This window comes from Acomys russatus, chromosome 22 (genome assembly GCF_903995435.1).
Source record: "Acomys russatus chromosome 22, mAcoRus1.1, whole genome shotgun sequence".
Classification (NCBI taxonomy): Eukaryota; Metazoa; Chordata; class Mammalia; order Rodentia; family Muridae; genus Acomys; species Acomys russatus.
Window position 1 is genome coordinate 553801 of NC_067158.1, and position 20821 is coordinate 574621.

The following is a 20821-nucleotide window of genomic DNA, read 5'->3' on the forward strand; positions in this document are numbered from 1 at the left end:
ACAAAGCCTCATGTACTAAAAGCTTAATTAGGCAAAGAGTAAAACAAGACAAACCTGGTCTGCATCATCATAGGATTTACAATGTAAAGAGAAATACAGACAGATGAAATGCAAAAGCTGGCTAGTCGCAGATGACTGCGGCCATGCTAGACCTGGCTGTATGAGTGCAGCAGGTGGCAGAGCAGCCCAGACAGCAGGGGCAGAGACGACACTAGCTCAGTCTTCAGTCGCTCTTCTAGAACACCACCCCAGCCTCTTCCTGCTTTGTCCAAGACGGGTCTGGCATGGGCCCAGGTGCAGCGGGGCCCAGCAACGTCCGGGCCTTCTTAACCAAGCTGTGGACCCTCATGAGCAACCCGGACACTGACGCACTCATCTGCTAGAGCCAGAGTGGGAACAGCTTCCACGCATTTGACCAGGGCCAGTTTGCCAAGGACGTTCTGCCCGAGTACTTCAAGCACAACAACATGGCCAGCTTCGTGCGGCAGCTCAGCATGTATGGCTTCCGAAAAGTAGTCCACATTGAGCGGGGTGGCCTGGTTAAGCCTGAGAGGGATGACACTGAGTCCCAGCATCCATGTTTCCTATGTGGCCAGGAACAGCTCCTTGAGAACATCAGGAGGAAAGTGACCAGCGTGTCCACCCTGAAGAGTGAGAACATAAAAAATATGCCAGGACAATGTCACCAGGCTGTTGACAAATGTTCAGCTGACAAAGGAGAAACGGGAATGTATGGACTCCAAGCTTCTGGCCATGAAGCCTGAAAACGAGGCCCTGTGAAGGGAGGTAGACAGCCTGCGGCAAAAGCATGCCCAGCAGCAAAAAGCTGTCAACTAGCTCATTCAGTTCCTGATCTTACTGGTGCAGTCGCACCCAATTCTGGGACTGAAGAGAAAGATCCCTCTGATGTTGAATGACAACAGCTCAACACACTGTGCCCAAATATGGTTGACTACACTCCCTGGACCATACTCAGCTCCATCTCCAGCCTACAGAAGCTCTAGCCTTTATACCTCTGATTCTGTCCCCAGTTCTGGACCCATAATCTCTGATATCACTGAGCTGGTCCCCTCCAGCCCTTTGGCCTCCCCAGGTAGGAGCATAGATGAGAGGCCCCTGTCCAGCAGCACCCTGATCCACGTCAAAGAAGAATCCCCCCCCCCAGCCCACCTCACAGCCCTCGAGTACTAGAGGCCAGCCCTGGGTGCCCATCTTCCATGGATAACCCTTTGTCCGCAACTGCTTTCATTGACTCCATCCTTCTAGAGAGCGAGCCTACTCCTACTGCCTCAAACATAGTCCCTGTGGATACAACCGGAGCTCATGGCCCTGCACCCTGACCCCTCTCCACCTCTGAGAAGTGCCTCAGCATAACCTGCCTAGACAAGAACCAGCTAAGTGACCACTTGGATGCCATGGACTCCAACCTGGACAAACTACAGACCATACTGACAAGCCATTCAGCGTGGACACCAGCGCTCTGCTGGCCCTGTTCAGCCCCTCAGTGACCATGCCTGACATGAGCCTGCCTGACCTGGACAGCGTTCATGAGCTCCTATCTCCCCAAGATTCCCCCCCAGGCCCATTGCGGCAGAAAACAGTGACACCACCAACTCATGGAAGCAGCTGGTACACTATTCTGCTCAGCCTCTGTTTCTGTGGGGCCCTGATGCTGTGGACACAGGGAGCAGTGAACTGCCTGTGCGCTTTGAGCTGGGGGAGAGTTCCTACTTCTCTGAGGGTGGTGACTACACATACGATCCTACCATATCTCTTCTGATGGGCTCTGAACCCCCCAAAGCCAGGGGGTCTCTAGAGGTCCCAGGAGTTGTCTGGCTGCCCCCAACCTATACCTAGGATGTGGCTGGTCCTGGGGAGACAAGAGAGTTGGGCACTCCAGGGCATTCTAGGTCAAGCCACCAGAACCTCAGTGGAGCATAGATGGGACTTGATTCTGGGCAGTACCTCAGGTTAAAAGGAAGATCCTGAGGGCCACATACCTAGTGCCTTCTTCCCAGGTCTACTCTCTGGGTTGGAATTTCACATCCACACTTGGACTGACCCTGCAGGTTGTTCATAAAATTGTATTTTGGATTTTTACATGAGAGTCCCCTTTAATCCTTTTTGTATTTATCTATACATATACATACATACATACACACACACACACACACACACACACACACAGAGAGAGAGAGAGAGAGAGAGAGAGAGAGAGAGAGAGAGAGAGAGAGAGAGAGAGAGAGAGAGAGAGATGGGCAGGTGATAAACAGGCAGGTTCTACTGTGAAAGAAAGAAAGAAAGACCCAAAAGCCATAATGTTCCAAAGCCAATCTCCAACCTTACCCATGTAAAAAGAAATTTGCCCTTACCAGACATGGTAATTTGTACCTGTAATCAAGAATTTCTCATTTGAGGTCAACCTGGGCTACAGAGTCAGACCATGTACCAAGGGCTGGGGATCTATCTCAATGGTAGTATTCCTGGCTAGCATGTATATGACTGTATGTTCTATCCTTAGCAAAACTAACTAAATAAATGTGTGTCCTATTCAGACAGTAAGAAAAAAGTCATTCACTTGAACATGGGGAAAAGGGCAAATGGTAGAGTTTACAGTTTGCAACCATGGAATTCATTTTCTCCCACAAACATCTTTTTTTTCCCTACCACCACAGTCCTTTACCTCCTGATCCCACCCTGCTGGGCCCGCTGCTCTTTTGTCTAGGGGAAGGCTTCTAGCCAAAGATCTTCCCTTCAGACTACTTTCTGGTTCTTCCTTTTATGCAGATGACTTAGCCTTATATCTCAGACATTTAAAAGGTCCTTTCATTTGCAATATATCCAGTTTCAGAAGATGACTAGGGGATTATAAATAATGCATCTTTCATTGGCACCACATGTAAATAACAGTTCTGTTGTAGTTTGATTCCCTGTGTTTGAAAAATATAAAGAAAGGACTTCTAACCTGAATGTCTGGCAATAGGGTAGGCATCTAAAGTATGGTGTGTGTCACAGTTGTTTCCTCAACATCCTTTATTCAGATGTTGTTAACTGTCCGAATTTGATGGAAGAAGTGAAAGGGATATTCATACCTTCTACATGAAGCCTCTACATTATGGGAGAAATGATTCTAGTGTCCCAACTCAAGTCTAAGTGAGATAGCCAGCATTACTGCATTAGGGTGAGTAAGGACATAAACTAATCCAATGAGTCTGAAAAACATGCTGTGTGAATGGGGGAGGTGATAGGGCTTAGGGCAGTGGTTCTAAACCTTCCTAATGCTACACGATCCTTTAATACAGCTCCTCCTGCTGTGGTGACTCCCAACCATAAAGTCATTTTTATTGCAATTTCATAACTTATTTTGCTTCTGTTATGAATCGTAATGCAAATATCTGATGTGCAGGATATCTGATATGAGACCCCTCTGAAACAGCTGTTTAACCCCCAAAAGGGTGATGACCCACAGGTTGATACGCACTGGGTTAGGGAAAAAAACCACTTTCTTCTCATGGACCATGTGATCACCTTGAGGACTGCCCCACCACAGCAGGATAGTCCTGATGTTTAAAGGAAACAGGGGGTCTATGGCCTGATAGAACAGCTGGGTCAGTCTCAGTACACGGACCTTCATTAGGAGGAAAAGTGCATCTTCAGTTGTCTGTTACCCTAGCTAACCTAACAGACACAGAAGGCAAGAGATGATCAGTGGCTCTGTTCTGGGGTGGACAGACAGGTACTTCACTTGAAGGAGTCAATTTGATTTTTAAGATAACAATAAAATACAAGGTAACATTTACCTAACCTTAACTATAGTTGGATAATACAATGAGGAAAGAGATCTGACTTTCAGTACACCCTCAAAGTTTCTAACTTCGAATGACTAGAAACTATATAGTATGGCTTTTAAAAAACAAACTTCAAAACTGTTAGAACACTTAAAAATTATTCAAATAAGTGGAGAAATAGTTATACAATCAAGAGACTAAAAACGTGAAAATGTCTGTACTAACCAATAGAATTGAACACAATTAAATTTATAGATTTAGGGCCAGGTATGGGTGGCACACATCTTTAATCCTAGCACTCAGGAAGCAGAGGTAGGTAGATCTCTGTGAGTTCAAGGCCAGCCTGTTCTATAAAGAAAGTCCAGACCAAAATCCCCCCAAAATTAAAGATTTAATATTGTTCTCATCTGAAACCCAGTATTTTTAATTCCACAATTCTGAAGTATGTATGCAATAATATAGATAATGAGAATACCACTGACAAGGAATACGGTAAACAATAAAACAATAAAATCTATAAAATAATTAATGTTCTGGCTATATCAAAAATTAATTAATCAAAATTAAGAGAAGACTGTAAGTGCTAGCTTTTAAATCTATTTTATTTTAATTTAGGTTTCCTTAAGACTCTACTTCTCTTCCAACCCTCCAAACCTAGGAAGGAGAGAAAGAAAATTAGAAGGGACAGGGGACATGTAGACCTCTTTAGACTTAGTTCCAATTGATTAGAGTCATTGGGTTCTTTGAAAAACTAAGAATCTCAGCAGGATGAACAAGCAGCCATCTTCCTCCTCCATCCACCTCCTTGAAGCCCTGTGCCTTCTCTCTCTGGACTCTCATATCTATAAGCTCTCTGAGTCCTCAGAATTAAACTATCTCCAGCTGGCAAAGATCACACCCCTCTCCAAGCTACATGAGGCAATTCTCAGCTGTGGATAAACTAAGACAGTTCCATATCCCATACTTGGGATTAAAACAAAAACATATTTACATAACAGAACTGAGCTATTAAGGAAACCAAAACTTCCACTATAGAAGACTCAATACAGAAGGCGTATTTGTAAAATGAAATATAATTACATAAATAAAATAATTTAACATACATGGCATGTTACTACAGAGACTGATAGCCCCTATTTCAGCAATGGAGAGGCAGGAGAACTGCTGCAGACTTGAGGCAGACTGCTCTATACAACCTTGTAATGGGCAAAGGTACAGAGTGAGAAACCAACTTAAGAAATGTTTGACACTATGGCACCAGCCAAGGACAATACAGGACGTAAGCTTTAAACCCCTACCCAGATCTAGCCAATGGACAGGACATTCTCCACAGTTGAGTGGAGAGTGGGGTATGACTTTCACATGTACTCTGGTGCCTCATATTTGACAATGTCCCCTGGAGGGGGAGACCTGGTGGCACTCAGAGAAAGGATAGCAGACTACCAAGAAGAGACTTGATACCCTATGAGCATATAAAGGGGAAGGAAGTCCCTCTCAAGCACAGTCATAGGGGAGGGGAGTAATGGGAAAATGGGAGGGAGGGAAGAAGGGGAGATTACAAGGGATGGGATAACCACTGAGATGTAACAAGAATAAATTAATAAAAAAAATAACATGAAAAAAAAGAAATGTTTGACAAAGTGAACTTGTGACATAGAAGCAGACAGGAAACTATCTAAAACACTTTTCATCAGCTGACTCAATCAATGCCCTTTCCTAAATCTCACTTCTCTTCTGTCTCCTACTAAGGAATCCAAAAGAACTAAAATCTTTGCCAGCCACTGTGGCAGCTAAATGTGGCCATGTGACTCACTCTGACTAGTAAGAGAAAGTCTACTGGTAGGTTTCCAGGAAAAGTTTGTTTTCCTGGTAGAAAGGACTGTTCTTCCTGCTTTAACACAGAGGCCCAACAACTGCCTCACAACCGTGAGGTAGGAAGCACAAGAGAAAGGCCAAGGGAATCTGAGTTTCCAGCCTCTTCGTCATAGGGATGTGAATGATCTAGCAGCTACACAGTATGGAATTCTATAAACTGAGAAGAAAACCCTGTTTCTCTAAGCCGATTTTACTTAGATTTTTGTTACTTGAAATCATATAATCATAACTGATACAAGAAATATTGATAGAATGTTGGAATTACTCATAGAAAATTTAAAAATAGGGGCTGGAGAGATGGCTCAGAGGTTAAGAGCACTGACTGCTCTTCCAGAGGTCCTGAGTTCAATTCCCAGCAACCACATGGTGGCTCACAGCCATCTATGATGTAACCTGATGCCCTCTCTTCTGGCCTGAGGTGTACATGTAATGTAGACCACTGTATAAATAATCAATAAAACAAAAAAAAGAAAAAGAAAATTTTAAAATAGCTAAGTACTCAGTATACACCTAATGGATTAAGTTAGTTTTTTATTGTTATGATAATAAAGCAGAATATTGAGTAAATTATTTGGCAAAACTTTGAGAAGGAACCTTTTTCTTAAAATGAGGAATAGCAATAAATGTGATAGTTAAATCCATATATAAATGTAAAACTTACAAAAATAAGAAAATATCCAAAAATAAGAAAAATGCACAACAGGAAAATATCTACACCACTCTGTAGGATTCCACAGACCACTCCTTCCAGAGAAGCAGATAGACTAACCGCAGATCTTCTCCTTTCGTTCCTCCAAGCCCAACGCCCCAGTCTCGTCCCCACCTCTGCAGCAGAACACCTGTGGCAGCCTCCCAATCCCATCGCTACTTGATCCCACAGATCCCTTCTAACCTCTCTCCTCCAACTCTTCTGTATTCCACTCCCAACCCCAGCAGGCCCTCCCTAGGAACCCATAGCCACTTTTTCCAGGAAAGCAGGTTAGCTAACTGAAAGCCTCAGCTCACCCTCCAAGTCCAAGCCTCCCATCTCATACCTGTGCCCTTTCTTCACTCTCCCATTCCCAGGGACTGACTAAGCAGATCATAGTGGGACACCTTGCTTTCCACCCTCTCGTGATACACCTCCACCACCCCCAGTCCATCCCATTCCTAAGCCTCAGGTCCCAAACACATGTTATCTGGAGCCCATAGTGTCCACACCTATCAAGACCCAGAAATGTTTCCTACAAGCAACACACAGAGACCACACTCTCCTAAAAAACCAGTGTGGAAACAGAAATCAAGGAACAAACCCCTACCCAACAAAGATAAGACCAGATATCACCATCTAAATCTAAAAACATAATCAATAACAACCAGGACAATATGCCTCCACAAAATCGAACAGCCCTACTGTAGCAGGCACTGAATATCCCAAGCACAAATAATTCTGCCTAAAACCATGTTGATGTCCATAAGCCATGTTGCTAACCATAAGCACCATGTGAACACACATGGCCTATGCTGCCAGCATAAGGCCATGTTGATGTCCCTGTTCCATGCTGCTTCCAGGGGCCATGTTGATGTGTGTGGCCTGTGCTGCCCCTAGAGGCCATGTGAATGTCCATGGTCCATGCTGTTGCCGGAAACCTCGTGGAAGTCCATGACCCGTGCTGCCACTGACTGTAAAGAGCAAGGATGCTTCTTCTGCAATGGTATCAATGACTGCAGACTCCCAGTTGAGAATGAGAGACATTGAAGGCCTCTGTGACAGCCTCTTTACCCCTGTCCTCACCTCACCTGCCCCCACACAAAGGAACAGTCTAGACAGCCATTGAAGAGAACTCCTAAAAATGGTGATAGAAATCCTGAATTATAGCTTTTCTTTCTTTTCTTTTCCTTTTTTCTCTTTTTTAGTTTTTAGTTTTTTGAGACCCAGTTTCTCTGTGTAGACTTGGTTGTCCTGGACTCGCTTTGTAGACCAGGCTGGCCTCCAACTCACAGAGATCTACCTGCCTCCGCCTCCTGAGTGCTGGGATTACAGGCGTGCACCACCACACCCAGCCCCAAAGTATAGCTTTTCATACTCGATGGCTTCTGATGGGGATAGGGAAGAACTCAGTTTTCTTTAAGGGGCTGGCCACTGGGACTCTGACTATGTTCCAATAACTTTGGAGGCAACACAAATTGAACTTGATTCTCCTCCTCTTCCTCCTCCTCCTCCTCCTCCTCCTCCTCCTCCTCCTCCTCTTCTTTGGGGGAGGTCACAAGGGTGAGGGATGGGCCTGGGAAGACTGGGAAGTGAATGTGTTCAGAATCCATTCTGTGAAACTTCCGCATAATCAATAAAAATATTATGTTGGTGAAAAAAAAGAAGCACAAATATAAGACCTTAAAACAGCCTTTATGAGTATGATAGAGGTTCTTAAAGAGGAAACAAAGAAATCTATGAAAATACAAACAGTGGAATTTGGAAATGAAGTATTTAGGAACTCTAACAGGAATCTTGGAGGCAAGCTTTATTAATAGAATCAAGAGATAAAAGAGAGAATCTCAGTCATTGAAGACATGATAAAAGAAATTGATACATTGGTCAAAGAAAATGTTAAGTCTAAAAACGCTCCTGGTACAAAACATCCAGAAAATATGGGACACTATGAAAAGACCAAATCTAAGAAGAGTAGGAATAGGAAGTGGAGGAGGAGGAAGAGAAGAAACAACAACAATTCTGGTCAAAGTCACAGAAAATATTTTCAACAAAATCATAGAAGAAATTTTCCCATTGAATTAAAAAATAGCCTTATTTGTGAGTAACAATTAGGGCCTTGAAATGAGGAGTAGATTCAATAATCTACCTTTTCTCCTATTCCCCCTCTATATTTCTATACCCCCCTTTCCTTCTTTTTAGCTCCTATTTTCTTACCTACAAAAGAAAGATAAAAGAAAAGTGATACGGCCCTGAGTCAAACCTAGTTTCCTATTTGTAAAAGTAATACTTATAACCAACTCCTAATGAAAATAAGCATCTGTAGACCAAGAGAGTAAACAGAAAGCTATCCAACGCCCCCCCGCCCGCCCCGAGGAAATGGGACATTGTTCTCTTAAGGTTTCTTCAGGCTGATTTAGGGCAAATAATTCCTTTGAAGGGCCTAAAATTTTTTTTTGGAGAAAATGGTTATTTAAGCCAGAGATAGCATTTGTGGTCCATTTTTCAAATGTTGTGAAATTTCAAGCTTAATAGGAGTCCTATGTAGGACAGTTTGAACTGCTGGACCAATTGGGATCAGAAACTTTCTACAATGCTGTCCTGGAAGCTGTCCTGTTCTGATGGGTAACAGCAACTGAGGTGCCGGGGGATGGAACATGAAGGATGCAGGATGTCAGCATCCAGCTTGCTGAGAGGAATGAATCCTGTTAGATCTGATCCAAAGTCAGTGTCCAGTTCTCTAATTTTATCACAAGAATATATACTCTAGGTCTAATAGATAGCTATGACTCTACAGATACATGAGGTAGAATAGTTAAATAAGGTCTTCACAAACCTCAGAGACCTGTAGATCATGGCATTTAAAGATGTTTTTATTATTCTAAAGATTCTTTGACAATGAAACAAGTTAACTCCTGGCAACACCCAGCCTGCCTCAAAGAAGAATATGAGCATCAAAGAACCTCCTTCTGGAGTTGGCTTCAAATGTGGCAAACCAGCCACTGAGGGAAATGTCCTCATTTCTACCACAGACAGAATTCTGCCTAAAAACTGGCAAGTTTAGATGCAGGCAGAGTCAACGGCCAAACTCTGCCAAGACAGGGTAAGCAAGGCCTCAGTAGTTCCTGCCTTGCAAATATGTCTGTCAGATATATTGTGCCAGAAGGCTGAAGATGATGCTCCAACATTATAGGGAGTGTTGGGTGACTGTTCAGGCAGTAGACTCTCTCAGAGAAGGTTAAGAAGACACCACAAGAAGACCTACAGACTAAACTAACCTGAGCCCGTGGGGGCTCACAGAGACTAAACCACCAACCAAAGAGCATGTACATGCTGGACCTAGGCCCCCTACACATATGTAGCAGATAAGCAGCTTGTTTTTCATGTTGGTCCCCTAACAACCAGAGTGGGGGATATCTCTGACACTGTTGCCTACCTTTGGATCACTTTCACCTGGCTGGGCTGCCTTGTCTGGCCTCAGTGGGAGAAGATGCACTTAGTCCTACTGTGACTTGATGCACAAGAGTGGGTTGGTACCCGTGGGGGACTCATTCTCTGAGAATAAGGGAATGAGGGAATAAGGAAGGAGTGTGAGGGTGGTACTGGAAGGAGAGGAAGAAGGGGGACCTTGATCAGTCTGTAAAGTGGATTAAAAATAGACATAGATAGACAGATAGATAGATAGAAGATAGCAAGAAATAAAAGATGGCTCGATGACTAAAATCACTTACTGCTTTTGCACCTAGGTGTAGTTACCAGTACCTGAATGGTGTTCACAACTACCTAGAACTCCAGTTCTAGTGGGCTCAGTGCCCAGTTCTGACTTTTTTGGGGGTCCTGCATGAATGTGATGCAAACATTCTACTGAAGCACACACATATTCACAATAAATAAATACACATTTTAAAAATAAAAAGGAGCTTATTAGTTATCTCATCACTTTAATAGACAAATTGTAGGCTTTGAACTTTTACAAACCTATTTTATTTGGGGGTTCTTTAATGCCTACACCTCTCTTTCAACCCACTAACCCTATATAGGAGAGAAAAGCGATTAATAGGGACAGGAGAAGTAGACGTTTTTAGACTCTGTTCCTTGAAGCGATTCCACTCTTCATCATTGGGACTCCAGCAAATATCAAAGTAGTAATTTAGCAAAAGTGACTGCAACTGCAGCAGCCAGAACCTGGAGCAACACTGGGAACCGGGAACCTCAGAGTGTTCTCTGGAGCATTTATCTCTAGGAACACCATGAAGTGGAGAGATGAACAGTCAAACTAGGCAAAGACCAAAAAGCCAAGCCTCTGGTATGTGTGTGTGTGTGTGTATGTATGTATGTATGTATGTATGTATTCAGAATTCATACTAGGATGTTTATCAGATGGCAAAGACCATGCACCCACTAAAGGCAGTTCCTCTTCTAATGGACAAACACCACGTGTTCTCTCACAAGTCTGTTTCCAGTGGTCAAATACAACACACCCTCACACAAGTCTGTTTTACATCCCACACTTGGGATCAAACCAAAAACATGTTTACAATCACTACAACAAATAATCAAAGAACAAGAAATTTTCACAAGGAGAAACAGAAACAGGAAACAGACACCTAAGATGATGTCCTGCCCTAGCAGTAATCACCGAAATGCAAATTAAATTACTCTTGAAACATCATTTGACACTTGCTTAATTAGCAGTTTTTAAATGATGAGCTGGCCAGGTGACAGCGATGTGGTACACTTACTCATTTCAGCTGGCACTACAGAAAGCAATATGGCAAACACAGGGAAAGGTTTCTGCCCTCTGGCCTAGTAATTCCAGTTCTTGCAATTAGCACCAAGGGGAGTAATTCCACAGAAGCGGAGAGCTTGTGCTGTTCTTCAGAGTCTCCACAATTCAATTAAATCCAATTAACATGCATTTTATATATTCCACCAGTCAGAGAGAGGCAAGAGGGAACTGGAAATTAATAAGACACTGTATCTACCTCAGGGGGCTCCAAGTCTGGAAAAGGAGTCAGGTAAATAAACACACTACAAAATGAAGCTGTAAGTCTAGTAGGAGAAACACAAAGTCAGAAGAGCTATATTGTTTTATGGGACTCGGTGGGATAGGTGAGTGGAGGGCAAGCAGCATCCAAAAAGACAGACTCTGGTATGACGGAACACATCTTTAATCCCACCACTTGAGAGGCAGAGGCAGGTGGATGTTTATAAGTTCAATGCCAGTGCTGTCTACATAGCAAGTTCCAGGCCAGCCAGGACTACACAGTAAACTGTAGGGCTAAAGGCATAGTTCAGGCAGAGGCACAGTACTATAGTCCTGTAGGATAGAGATTCCAGAAGGTTTATGGAAAACCAGGAGTGTTGGAAAAATGAAGGAGAACTTTATTGTTTCTGTTGGCAGCAATAATAAACATGGAGCACTCATTCATGGCCAATATTACAGATAGATGCTTGTGAGTTGTGGAGCAAATTATAAAAATACAAATTATGAAGCTATGTAAGACAGGAAATACTGATGATCCGTGGGCAGGACACCTGAGGAAAAGTCCTGACCATACTCTCCAAAATTCAACCTTCTATTTAAGTTTCAAACTCCTTTTGTTGAACTACTATTGGCATATTATGAAATGTACCCATTAAATGTACAACTCAGTGGTTTTAGCATAGTCAGAAAATTAGACTACTATTTCCAGAATGTTCTCCTCCCTGCTGAAAGAGACATATTAACACTCCCAATTGCCCCCAGCCTTTGACAACCATAGCCTCCTTCCTGTCTCTACATGACTCAGCTTTTCCTCCTGCCTACCCCTCTTTACGTGAGCTGCCACCTCTGCTCCCTCTAAGCCAGGATGGCCGGTGGAAAGCCCAGTGGGAAAGCACAGGAACTGCAGGAAGTGCCTTCTGTGCCTACTGCAAAGGAAATCTGGTGCTGCACTTAATTCCTCCCCTGGGGAACTCTAAGAAAGCCTTGTTGGTGGCATATCACCAAGCTCAATATCTCTCTTCCTTATCAGCCTTCCTTAGGATGCTACTTTTTCCCTTTCCTACGGACATTAAGCTGTAGCTCTCTATAGACATGACAAAAGATGACTTTTCTTACAACGTGCACTTGCTATGTGTTTCTGATTAGCAAAGGAGGGCGCTCAGCTTCACAATGAGGGCTGTCTCTCTAGTTTACACACATTCTCTTTACTAGCCCCAGCATTACAAAGCTCGCTTGACTCTTCATGAACCAGCTTCAGCAAGGATCCATGCCAGTGTATGTCTAAGTCCTTCGATACACTGCTTAGCCAAGATGGGGATGGAAGATAACATGACATTGCTCGTTCAGCCACAGAGAAACTCAGTGAGGTCCTAGAAGGCACTACCAGGAGTCAGGGTTCACCTCTCTAATTGTGTCCCCCTGCTTACAAGGTGAAGGTTGCAATAGAATGAAGGAAGAACAGCAGTTCCTTCTAGATTTAAGTTCTATAGCTTCAAAAAAAAAAAAAAAAGGTCCATAGCTTCTCTAAGTTAGTAAAGGAAGAACTAGTCTCCTTACTTATTAGACGCCTGGTCTCAGGGTCCTGGTGAAAGGGAAAGAACAGGACTGAAAAGAAAAGAAAGAGGACAAGAGATGAAAAAGGGCAGAAAGGAAGGAAGAAGAGAGAATGGAAGGAGAGGTGGGGAGGAGCAGTAAGAATAAGAAAAGTAAGCTAGGACAGTAGGGACATAAAGCCTTGGGGAGCGCTGGGGCTGGGGCTGGGGCTGAGGGATAGATACAGCACTTGCATCTATTCAAGAGGCCCTAGGTTCTTGCACTACTACTGAAAAAGGGCGAGCGGCCAAGAGGGATGGATGGAAACAGGAGAACAAGGTAGGATGAGAGGAGAGAAAGAGACAGATGGCCAGGAGAGGATAGGAAGGGAATTGAGGGGAGAAAAAGAACTAGGCCAGAAACAGGAAACGAGAAGACTAGGAAATTAGTAAGACATCTCTCGAAAGAAAATGGGAACCAAACTAGCATTTCTGATGGCCCACCATAGCATTGGAGAATCACCTTCAAGGTAGGCATCTAGTGCACCTATGCAGAGCGAACCATTTAAGACTCCTTTGTGCCTTCTTGTGGAATAAGCATTTCCCTGCTCCCAGCTGGAGGCAGCTGGCCTTGAAACAAAGCAGGTTAGTTATTTACCCAAAGTCTTACACTCATGATGCTTGCTCAAGTTTATAGCCAGAATGCTAGGTGTGGTGGCGCACATCTTTAATCCCAGCACTTGGGAGGCAGAGGCAGGTGGATCACTGTGAGTTCAAGGCCAACTTGGTCTACAAAGCAAGTCCAGGACAGCCAAGGCTACATAGAGAGACCTTGTCTCGGAAAACCAAAAAAACAAAAACAAAAAAAAAGTTTACAGCCAGGAACATCAAGGTCTAAGACAGGTGTTTTTTTCCACTCTCCTTGCTGAGAAAAGAAAACAAAGTGAGAAAATATTTCAAAGTAGATACCTTTCCAGAGAAGTACCACAAAGCAGTTCAAGAAAGTCTATCCATGATATCCACCCACTAATGAATGAAAGATAAAGAGGGGGAAAAAAGCAGAGGAATGGATGCACAGACTGACTTAAGCAAAATTCATAAGAACATGAACAGAGCTAAGGAAAAGTTTGACGTGTTCCCAGCCTTTGTCATGATCAACACTTCCACACTGGCCTGGCAGCAGTTGTTACTGCCTTATTTTTTTTTTTCATAGTGATGTTGAAATAGCAAAAAACAAAAAACACAAAAAAAAACATTATAATTTGTAATATATTTACAATCTTTAAAGTATTTTCATCTGCATCATTCCTCTTGACTCAATAGTAATAGTAATGAAAATAAAGAATGGCTGAAAGATTCTCTTCAATTGCCACCCCTGACACTTATGAAATTTATGACCATCAGCTGGTCAGCAAACCATTCCAAACCATAATTGTTGCTTCTGTAAGATAAAGTTAATACAACTGTGTGTCTCACAAGGTTTCAGTATACCTCTGAGGAGATAATACACACTTCTGCTCAGCACATATGAGTGAGTACACAGATGTGTTAACCAGTATCACACATGCATGTGAGCAGTGACAGAAAAATCGCTTGACATTAGAAAATAGAAAAGATCAAGGTTCGGTGCAATATTGGACCTGGTTTTCTGTTGACTTACCAATTCTGCTGGTGTGAGGTTAGTTAGTTCAAACTGTTTTCTCCAGTAATGATGCAAGTAATTTCTATTCAAGAGAGCAAATAAGCACAGGATTAGTTTCTTGTCATTTTGGAAAGTATCCACATTTTACTCTGACTAATCTTATAAGTTAATCTATTTAGAGTTAAATCATACACTCATATATAGTCACAAGTATTCTTTATAAAAATCAGAAAGTTTGAACCGGGCATGGTGAAACATGCCTTTAATCCTAGCACTTGGGTGGCAGAGGCAAGTGGATCTCTGTGAGTTCAAGGCCAGCCTGGTCTACAGAGTGAGTTCCAGGACAGCCAAGGCTACACAGAGAAACTCTGTCTTGAAAAACTAAAACAAAATCTTCATGTTTAGTTGGGGGTGGTGGTGCACACCTTTGATCTCAGCACTTGATGAGGCAAAGGCAGATCTCTGTGAGTTCAAAGCCAGCATAGTATACAAAGCGAGTCCAGGACAGCTAAGGCTACACAGAGAAAGTCTGTCTCAAAAAAAAAAATTGTAATTTTTAAAAATCTTTTGATCTTTTAAAATCAAGAAATAAAACCTTTAACATATATTAATATTACATTGGTCTACGTTATGACTTTTACCTTTTTAAAATTTGTACATCAATGTATCAGACAGTTCAGAGCAGAATTTAGTTATCTCAAACTCAAGTCTAAGATCCTTATCTTAAGCCTTGGTCCAAGTAGTATACAAAAGAGAGATAATAACAGCAAGAATGGAATACAAAAGACCGGAAGGCAAAACCCTCAGGCAGCTTTGGCTGTCTCCAGGCCATTGTCGCCAAGCATCTCTCAATCAAAAAGGAATGTGGAAAACATCACAGGAAACTGCTTTCTAAAAGTTCTGCTTGTAGACCTCAAAGTTGGCTCTAGACAGCCCAAGACCAAGTTTTCAGCACAAAGAAGATCTATTTCCCCCAGAGGGACATAGGGCAGGGAATAAGAGACAAAGACAGGAGACAGAGGACAAGGGAGATAAGGAAGGCAACAAGGGAATGGGAAGGATATTTGTCCTTTGAATCTCCCTGGATGTCCCCCTCTCCGCAGTGGCTCATTCTTGGTTTCTTTTGCTGATTGCTCCCCCTCTATTCCCCAGGGTATGAGGTTCACACAGTTATACACGTCTTGGTTGTGTCTCTTTATAGGGCCACCGTCAGTCACGGGCTGATGCTTTCCAAATTTTATCTGTGTCCTCAGTGCTGATACATCTAGCTGTAGATGCAAGATGTCCACTTGGATGTCAACGATCAACTGAAATTTCATATGTTCAAAACAGAATTTTAATTTTGTCCCCTTATTCCACATCCATGGTCCCTAAAAGGCCAGATTCTGCATGAGGCCTTTGCAGGTGCTGCTCTCTGGGCCTGGAGTGTTCTTCTCACAACCTAATCAACAACGCCTCATGGTTTAAATCTCACTCTTTTCCAGCAGTCATTCCAACCTCCAACTGAAATGGCCTCTCCCTTCCTGGGCACCACCCCAAGTCATGCTAGTCACCAAGAAGACAACCTGGAAACTATCCCATAACCCCATGTTTATCACTTTCTGTCAACACTATACCCTGAGCACATTTTATTGAATGCATATGTGCATACGCACATGCATCTGTGGACCTGTTCCACTGCAAATCCTTGGAGTAATTATCATAAGAAAATACTCATGATGACTGGGCTGGAAGAATATATGGGTTCAGGCATGACCTTGAATTTTAAATTGATTTGGAAAAGAGTAAATCCCATTTGGATACTGGGGAGGGAAAGAGAAGTCAGTGGGAGAGTGTTGTAAACAAACAGATGAATACAAGGAAGTTGCTTCATTTCTAGACTTTCAAGCTTCAATAATCCCTAATGTAAAAAAACAAAAACAAAAACAAAAAGACCCAAAATACTGTTATTAGAGAAATCATCTTAGTTTTACTTTGCAAAGTTAAGATATTATGAGGAAGGTTTGTCAACATTTTGACACCATCATGCTACAGAATAAAGACTGTTTAGCTCCCAGAAGGTAAGAGATATAACCTTTATTTTTGAAATCGAATAAATCTTGCTTTAGAAAAACTCTTTTGGTGTCCTTATTCCTCTCATTGTGCTGGATGTCACCTTGACAGTGGGAGAATTGTTGACTTCAGTTATTGGCTCAAGGTCAAAGGGAAATCCTGCCAAGTTTCCCAAGATTCAACTTTTCAATATGCTGTCTGTATCCAGCTTTCTGATAAGTCATCTCTACAGGGACCGCAGTATCTAAGTGACCTAATAAACCTGGCATTGAAAAGCTTTTTAGAATTTTTCTCGTACAATAACCAATTATAAGACCAGGCAGGTACAAAAAAAAAAAAAAAAAAAAAAAAAAAAAGGCAATATATCTGAAATAAAGTAATGTGTATGGTGTATTAAAGAAGACACCAATGGGCTAGCAAAGTTTTAATGTGTGAAAAGCCCTGTAACATCTATTGAAAAAACTGGCCATGGTATCCTCAGTCACATAGATCATGATGGAGGATTCTCTCTCATTTTACTATAAAATATTTTTAAATAAACATTTTTCTTTCGAGACAGGGTTTCTCTTGTAGTCCTGGCTGTCCTGGTTAAATCAATATTTTATCTCAGCTATACTTAATAGATTATGGTCAGAGAATCTGCAGAATATGTATTTAAATGTTTAGTAAAAACGCTTACTATGACAGAGACCACAGCTTCTAGCAGTGACCCCAAAGCCTCCGAGAAGGTTTTGGTATGACAACAGAGGACCCCACCCAGATTGTGAGAGTGAGTAAAACTGCCCCTGCCTGAATTATGGACAAACAGAACATCCAGAGAGTTGATGCCCCGTTTTGCTTAAGCAAAATAAGGTCAGTCATTCTCCCAAGTTCCTCCTCCAAAGGAAGACCTCCCAGATATGCTGGGCCAGGCAGGCAAAGACTGATGCTGCCCTAGGACCGGTGCCCACAACAAAGACACGAACATCACAGGAGCCCAGTGGGAACCCCATCTGGATAATGGGTGAGCCTCTGTCATATTAGTCAATACATAGGCCACTTGGATTATGCTTCCTGTGGTAATTTATCCTTCACAGGTTTCTGATGTGTTTGAAGATCAGTTAAACAGCAGAAACCAAAGCTTTTCAGCTGCATTCTTATAAAAATGTAAAGTTTATGTAAGGTCTGAGCTTCTTTAAAGAGTGTTTGAGAGTCTAAGAATGTGTTTTAAGATTGATAAATGCAAGTTATGAAGGTCGGAGATGATGCTAACATATTTAAAATTTGTCTCTTGTAAACTTAAAAAGATTGTTGTACGCTTCAGGGAATACACTTCTCACAGGACAAATGGACTCCAGATAAGAACTGTCAATCAACAACAACCTGTTGTTGGAGCTATTTCCCTTTCCCTGATCTTGGGACCTGCCCACCTCCAGCTACCAAGACCATGGGCCTAAAAGTCTCAGATGTATATATGCTCCAGCATCCTGCCAGGTGCAGACATTCCCTTAACAGCCACATGCAAAGCTCAGGTGCTCCAGCCTACACCTCACAGACTGCATCAGCTGAGCTTGCAGTGTCCTAGCTGCAGATGGCCTCACAGATCCTGGACAGCAAGTAGAACAGCCTGCTCTCCCTAGACTTGGATAACAGTCCAGCCTTTGCCCCTCAATGTCAGTGGGAAGCAGCCAAAGAAAATTAATTACTTTGCCCCTTACACATTTATTATCAACAAAAGGCTTGGATGTTTGGTATCAGGTATCCCTGGGTCTCTCCCTGCTGCAGAGCAAGGCTGGCATACCCCACTCTCTACCCTGAACTCCCTAGCCCAGGGGTGGGCTTCCCTCTCCCAGAGGCTCTTCACTATATAACCCAGAAATTTTGTGCCCCCCTCCACTTTCCTCTTTCTTTCTGTGTCTCTCCTCTTCTCCTTCTCTCTCTCCTTTTTCTGCCAGTGCTTCCCTCTCCCTCTCTGTCCTCTTCCCCCTGCATGGCGGCCGAGAGCTGCTTCCAATAAACCTGCATTTATTTATATATATAACTTTGTCTTGCCATTAGCTCATTCCGTTATTTCAATCACTGGGGAAACTAAGCATTAAAGCAAGTGAGGCAGATGATGGCAAGCATTATTTACATTTACTGCCAAAAGGATATATTTGGGAATGACACCCACATGAGAGTGAGAAGATATTTTGAAAAAATAGAAATGTGAATAATTTCCTCAGATGCCTTACCTCGTTTGCAAAGAGGCAAATGGTTCCCAGAGACTATGCAGAATTCAATTCACAATGATGAAGGAAAAAAATCTTAAAGTGAGGAAAAGAAGATTCTGGGCCAAGGTGTAGAGGAATGTTACTTCAGAACATGGCTACTCTGGCAAGAGATTCACATCCAAAGATCTTCCAGGTCTGTGTGATCCGGCTGGAATACAAACATGCCTTTAACCTAGGAGACAGAGGCAAACAGATCTGAGTTCAAGGCCAGCCTGATACAGAGCAAGCACCAAGTAAAGAAAGATTAGATTCAAGGGTAGTACATGCCTTTAATCCCAAACAGTGAAGGTAAAGGTAGTTTGTAGAAGGAAGCACCCATTTTTGAAAGCGATGCTGAATTAAGTGGCAGAAAAAGTGACAAATCAGAGAAGGTTTGACAGAATAGGATAGGCCCAACTCTCACGAGGGAAGAAAGGGAAGCTACCGATAGAGAGATGGGTTGCGGAGAGAGAGAGAACTCAGGTGAAGAAGAGAAGATTAGAACAGATTGCTGAATTAGTTTGAGGCCAAGCAGAAAAATTCCAGACTGAGAGAGAAGCCAGTTTAAATAAGTCACCTGGGAGCAAAGCTTGAGCCAGAACAGCTGAGTTGAGCAGCCAGCCCAGAGCTCAGAAAGAACAAGTAAAGGTGAGCTTATTAAGCAGTAAATCTCCGAGGCTGAAAACATTCAAGGCCTAAGTTACATTGTACAGAGACCAGAAGTTTCCAGGACTAGGCCTAGGGCAGCAGACGGAGGCAGTAAGCCTCCAAGACAACAATTGAAACAGACAAATAAAAGATAGTTTTATAGCAAGGAGCATCAACCAGTCAGAATCTGAAAGAAGCCAGGTTCCTGTTACTGTTGTAAGGAATGAATAATTTGGGTCCTGTAGTCATGCCAACAAATAGCAACAGGCACTAAGTGGTCAGGTCATTGCATTAACGTATGGCAACATACAGGGGTTGGCTGGATGGACAATACAGGAATCACAAAGGCCCTCCTTTGGAAGCTAGCTCTGTGGGGAGCAACCTCAACCCTACTCAGAAGTAAAAAAAATAAATAAAATAAATAACAACTCAGTTAGCAGCTGTTCTCACTCACCTGCCCTGATAGATGGTAGAAGGAAGGCAGTCAAATTTGCTCCACATCCCCTAAGTCACGGGGGTCCAGGGAGCTGCTAAGCCACAGTCAAGAAATGGGCTGTGGACTGCAGGTTCTCTGAGGAGCGAAGAGGAGAGTAACACCAGGGATAAACTTGAATTCCTGTAAAACCCAATTACTCTTTGTACTTAATTCTAATTGGCTTTTTTTTCCCCCCCATTTTAAACATATATAGTACCTGTGATTTAGAATTAGATTGGAGGAGTTTTTGTTTTGAGACAGGGTCTCCTTCTTATAGCTCTGCCTGGCACAGAGAGTGCTCTGCAGGCTGGCCTTGAACTCACAGAGACTCACCTGCCTCTGCCTCCAGAGTGCTAGGATGAGAGCTATGTACCACCATGCCCTGTTAGAATTAAATCTTAAAACAGTATTTTGGTGCAACTGGCAGGAACAAATGGATAACTGAGGTGCTTATTTAACATATCAAATAGAGTCTCCCCCAGTCTCTACTCACAAGTACCTGTTACAGAGCCATCCTGGCTGGCACACCCCGGGCCCCTACCCTCAACCTTTCCAGGCCCTGAGCTTCCCTTCTCTTCCCTCAGCTTCTCTGACTCCTCTGTAGCCCAGCCGTTTTGATGTTCTCTTGGTCTCTTGGTTGCCAGGTACTCTCTTTGCTGCCTCTCCCTTCTCTTCCTCTCCCCCAGCGCCCCCCCCCACCCCCCGCTCGTGGCCTGATTTAGTCTGCTAGCCCAGCTCAGTCTAGACCCTTCCTCTGGCTATGCTCTCCCTCAAATCTACAATGTCCCTGCGCCTAAAGCAGCCCTGGAGCAGTCATGTCCCCAGTGTTTCATCATCTGGTACAGAAACCACAGGGTAGGCATCTATGAGCTCCCTTCTAAGGAACTTGGCTCTCCAAACCAAGCT

General features: G+C 43.1%; 1 pseudogene; it reads left to right on the forward strand.

Annotated features, from left to right (window-relative positions):
- The first annotated feature begins 284 nt into the window (after window positions 1-284).
- On the forward strand, window positions 285-1857 carry LOC127205497 (heat shock factor protein 1-like; annotated as a pseudogene).
- The last annotated feature ends 18964 nt before the right edge of the window (window positions 1858-20821 follow it).